This window comes from Petaurus breviceps, unplaced genomic scaffold, assembly GCF_028583685.1.
Source record: "Petaurus breviceps papuanus isolate PSGF00001 unplaced genomic scaffold, PetGlider_PUasm1.0 91133, whole genome shotgun sequence".
NCBI classification, from domain to species: domain Eukaryota; kingdom Metazoa; phylum Chordata; class Mammalia; order Diprotodontia; family Petauridae; genus Petaurus; species Petaurus breviceps.
This window is the reverse complement of record NW_027187419.1, coordinates 87,242,767-87,248,766: the sequence shown is the minus strand read 5'-3', so window position 1 is coordinate 87,248,766 and position 6,000 is coordinate 87,242,767.

Genomic DNA, 6,000 nt, shown 5'->3' with positions numbered 1-6,000 from the left:
TCTTTCTTTCTTTCTTTCTTTCTTTCTTTCTTTCTTTCTTTCTTTCTCTCTCTCTCTCTTTCTTTTACCAAACTCAAGTTTGAAGCTTTTACAAAGAACTTCTAAGTTAAGCTGATAACATGAAAAGTCAGAGAGAAACCTAGGTTTATAACATATAACATAATGATAAAAAAAAATCAAAAGAGAAACAATGATAAGCATCTCCATTCAACTCAGAGCTGCGCACAAAGACAGAAGGCTGTGGTCATTCAGAGAGAGAGATCCTACTAAGTGAACTAGCACTTGCACAGGCAAACAGGATGGAAACCTACCAGTTCTATGATCAGGAACACTCTTGGAGTACTCTTATGGGGAAACTCCAGGTAGAGTCATTAACCATAGTGCTCTGATCTAAGATTCTCCAGGGTTTTGGAGGGTGAAATTCCATAGCCTGGGGTGTCCTGGGAGGTCTAAACACTGTAAGTGTTTTGATTATGAAAACCCAGTGGGGAAAGGGAGCACTTAAATCTGCTAGTATTCTGAATGGAGGCAAACTAGAGAAAAGACAAGTTTTTAGCAGGAACCCAGGAAATCATGGTCAGGAACAAAGAGGGTCTTATCATCCCACTGAAAAGTGTAGGAAAAGAGAAAACCTTGACCATGGCACAGAGTTTAGAAATTAAAGCTGAAGAAATGAATAAATAGAAGAAAACACTGAACACATTAAAAATACTATGAATAATGAGATGCTCAAGAAGTAAACCCAAAATAAGTACAAGCAGAAAAATGGAAAATCCCCAGGATTGTCATAGCTAAAATCCAGAACTTCAGGTCAAGGAAAAAGTATAGCAAATAATCAGAAAAAAAGTAGTTTAAGCACCAAGAATCCACAGTCAGGATCATATTAAACTTGGCAGCAATTACATAAAGGACAGAAAAATCTTATAATTCAGTATTCTAAAAGGCAAAAGTGGGAAGGGAATAGCCATTTATTAAGGGCTTACTAAGTGCTAGGCATGTGCTAGGTATTTTATAAATTTTTCACATAATTCATTGGGGGAAAATGAACTATAATGGAATTGATAACTTTTAAGGATCCTTGATAATTTCATCAAAGAAAATTACAACAGTAAGATAACATATAAAAACTTTGAAGATTCAACAAAATAAATCCTTAGGACAAAATGTACATCTCTAAACACTTTCTGTGTATTTGTAGACCATGGTCTGCAGATACTGGGGAAGCAAGTAAAGGAGATATTCCAGCTATTGGAAAAGAAGGAAGACAAGGAGGTCTGCAAGAGTTTCAAGAAAAGGAAGGATTGGGAGGCCAAAATGCCCCCAAAATCAGAGACCTGAAGGAAATGATTCCAGAACTAGAGCATAAGTGCCAGAAGCCCAGTGTGGAATTGCTGCAAGATATAACAGACACATTGAAACTGAGGCATTGCTGCTACAAGGTTGGTAATATTTCGGCCCCAAACTTAATCTTAATTATCTCTCTAGAGCAAGGATATATTGGGTGACATTTAAAGAATCTCATTTGGTTCAAACTATAAAGCCTATAAATTGTCTAAATGTTTTTTAAAAGGCCTTTCAAGGGTATACTACTTCCTCAGCCTATACTCTGGATTTCCTCTAGTTCTTAAATCCCTAGTTCTTAATCCTGATACCTTACTGCAACCCTGGAATTCACACATTGGAAGAATATTTCTTTGCTGTGGTCTTTACTTCTGACTGAATGGCCCCTCCAGAACCTGTATTTAAGGAAGGCAGCAGGCCAACCAGGTCTTACTCATTTCCAGGCTGCATATAACACTTTCTCTTCTGTCCCCCCAGTAGTATTCCCATGTCTCCCCTGCCCCATCCTTGTTCAGCTTCCTTTTATGTGTTGCCTTTTTCCATTGGAATGTAAACTCTTGTAGGACAGATACAATCTCTTTTTTTTTTCCTAATTCTGTTTGTATTTCCAGCATTAAGTATAGTTCCTGATACACAGTAAGCGTTTAACATGTTCTTGTTAACTGAAAGAAGAAGAAGAAGAAGAAGAAGAAGAAGAAGAAGAAGAAGAAGAAGAAGAAGAAGAAGAAGAAGAAGAAGAAGAAGAAGAAGAAGAAGAAGAAGGAGGAGGAGGAGAAGAAGGAGAAAGAGAAGAAGAAGAAATTGGGCATGCAACTATAAATCTAATAGTTACAAGCAAAAACCCCCAACTAACTACAGTAATAAAACTTCTGAAAATCAAAGAACAGATAAATAATTTTGAAATAAAAAAAATAAACATAAATAGAAGTAGGACCTTTTTAACAACAGAATAAATTCTTGGCTAATAGATATCTTAAAGTAAGGAAAACCAAAATTTTAGTACAAAAAATTAAAAAGGGGCATTTGCAACAGAAAAAAAGAGAAAGTAAAGGAAATTATTAGAAACTGTTTTACCCAATTATATGCCAAAACATTGATAATTTAAATGAAATGGTTGAATATTCACAAAAATATAAAATACTCATTAAAAGAACAAAAAATTTGGAATTTAAATAACTTAAGTTAATAAAAAGAAATTGAACAATCTGTAAATTAACTCTCAAAGGGAAAACAAAACCCAGGGATCAGATGGATTTACAAATAACTTCTAGCAAGTATTCAGAGAAAAATTGATTCCAATATTACAAAACTGTTTAAAACATAGTCAAGGAAAAGATCCTATTAATTTCATTCTATGCAACAAATATCTTAACCAGAGAGAGAAAAATCAGACTTTAAAATTATTGACCAATACCTTAAATCAGTATTAACATAATAGATAGAATATATTATCAAAGAGATTATAACGACATATGGTTACAGTTTGGATTTATATTAAAAATATATTATTTGAGGGCAGTTAGGTGACACAGGGGATAGAGCACCAGTTCTGGAGTCAGGAGGACCTGAGTTCAAATCCAGCCACAGACACTTAATACTTGCCCTGTGATCTTGGGCAAGTCAATTAACCCCAATTGCCCTCCAAAAAGCAAAAAAAAAATTTGTTTAGTTGAAAAATTTTAAACCTAATACAACACATTTGCCACAAAATATTACATGATTATATCAGTAGATACAGAATAGGCTTCTTACTACTTTATTTTAAAATATTAAAAAGCAAAAAATAAATATACCTTTCCTTAATGTGATAAACATTATCTGTCTATAGCCCTATCTATGATAGAAAAACCATTAGAGAGTATTCTAAAAAGATCAGGGTTAAAGTAAGAAATCCATTGTCACCACTATCATTTTAGATAGATCCAAAAATTCTAGCTATATCAATAAGGCAAGAAAAAGAAATTGAGGGAATAAGCATAGGCAAAGAAAGAAAATTATTGATTTTTGCAGATATGATAGTCTACCTTAATACTAAAGATTCGTATAAAGATTGACTCATTAACTTTAGCAAAGTAGCAACATATAAAATAAACTTACATAATTCATCAGCTGTTCTATGTTACAAACAAAATCCAGGAAAAAGACTTATAAAGAGAAATTCACTGAAAATAGCTACAAAATATATAAAACATTTGGCAATCCACTTAGGAAGATACACAAAAATAATATGAATACCCTTTCAAAACATTTTTTAGAGAAAGGAAGAAAAACAATTTGAGAGATATTAATTGTTCATTTGGGGGGCATAATGAAAATGATAATATCACCCAAATTAATGTACAGATTTAGTGGTATGCCATAGAACTAGAAAGAATGATTTAAAAATTTATCTGGAAGAATAAGAATGAAAGAATCCCAAAGGAAGTAATATTAAAAGTTTGTTGAGAAGAAAAGGCAACACCAGATCTCAAACTTTGCTACGGAATAGTAACAAATGAGCATAGTAGTGTAATATTTTATAAACCCCAAGGTCCTACTTACTGGGGTAAGAACTCACATTTTGATTAAAATAAAAACTTAGAATGCAGTCTGATAGAAAGTAGGTTTTGACTAACATCCTAACCATATACTACAATAAATTACAAATGAATACATGAAGTAAATATAAAAAGTCACATCATGAAAAATTAGAGTCTATAAACCATGTACCAGGCACTATATTAAGTGCTGGGATGATGCAAAGTAAGGCAGAAGACAATTTGTATAGAGCTTGCTATCTACTGAGGGAGGCAACTTGCAAAAAAAATTGATAAGTAAGATATGTACAGGGTAAATTGGAGATAATTTACATAGGGAATGCACTAGTATTAAGTGGGCTTAAGAAAGTTTTCTTGTAGGTGAGATTTTAGCTGGGACTTGAGAGAAGCTAGGAGATAGAGATGAAATGGAAGACAATTCTGTGCATGAAAGACATCCAGTAAAAATAGCCAGAGTCTGGAGATGGGATGTCATGTTCAAAGATCACCAGGGAGGCCAATGTCATTGGACTGCCAGATAGGGTGGCAGTGTAAGGTGTAAGCAGAAAAGAAAGGTAGCAGGGAGCCGTATTATGAAGGACTTTGGATGCCAGAGGATTTTATATTTGATCATGCAGGTGATAGCCAGTGGAGTTTATTGAAAAGCAGAGTAACATTTCACAGATTTGCCTTTAGAAAGACCATTTTGGTGACTGAGTGGAAGATGGAGTGCAGTGGGGAGATACTTGTGGGGCAGAGAGACCAACCAGCAGGCTATTATAATAGTTGTGAGGTGATGAGGAACTATACCAGGGTGGTGACAGAGGAGCAAGGATGCACATACATTTCACAACTATATATAGCAGATGAGTGAGTCACCAAAGAATTGAAAATGTCACAGAAGCTAAAATAGATAGTTTTGATTATATAAAATCGAAAAGTTTCTGTACAAGAAAAATCAATGAAGTTAAAATTAAATGGTAAATGGTTACCTAGGGGAAAACATCTTTGCAGGAATTTTCTCTGATAAAAGCCTGATGTTCAAGATATATAAGGAAATTGGTTTGAATATATGAGTAAGAGTCATTCCCCAAAGGATATGAAAATGTGTTCCCAAGGCAATAAATTCAAACTACGAACAATCACATGAAAAAATGCTCCATATACTCAATAATTAGAGAAATGTAAAATGAAAAAAAACTTTGTGGTTCCACCTTGTGCCCCTCAGATTTTCAAAGATCACAAAATAGGTAATTGATAATTCTTGGAAGGACTCTGCAAAGACAGGCACACTAATATTGTTGGTGAAACTGAACTGGTCCAACCATTCTGGAAAGGAATTTGAAACTATTCCTCAAAAAATATCTAAACTCTGTGTACCCTTTAACCAACAATGTCACTACTAGGCATGTTTGTAACATTAAGCAAGTATCATTTGGAAATCCCACAAGCAAAATTTTCTAACCAGAAAGAAAAATGAAAGCACCAGACACGGGTTTTTTTTTTAATTGTCATGTTTCATCTTTATTTTTTTGTATGGATAGTTATGCCAAATTCTTTTGAATGATTATAGATCTTATTTAGGAGACTTTACAATCTTCTAGAACCTAATGAAATTATCTTATAATCTGCAAACAGGACGTATGGGAGGCATCATCTACAATGCTATATAGTATAACCTTCTTCTATTTGGTCTCTGATAAACAAATTCCATGACATGACAGGACTTCAGAGAGAAGTCATTTCTTCCCATATCAGTCTCTTTCTTACCATCTCTTTCTTTCAATAGGAGATCAGAGAGAGAGAGGCCATTCCATTAGCTGATGGTCTCCTGACTGGCATCTTTCCAGTCACAGAGGACTCTTCCTTCCTTCAGAGGACAGAGAGACATCATTTCTTCTTGCACTCTCCACTTATCTCTTATGCTTAGTCTGCTTGTAGTGATAAGAGAAAAACACTTCCTTCAGCTCTCCCTCTAGTTTCCTAACCTGAGCTGCCTAATGTCCTGAGCTCCTACCATGTTGAGGCCAAATCCCTAGTGAAGCTAATAATCCACCATGAACTCATTCAGCAATGATTAACAGATTTCCACCTAGTCATACCTTCCCCATCCTAGTTAGAACTCCAAGTTGTCATTATACAG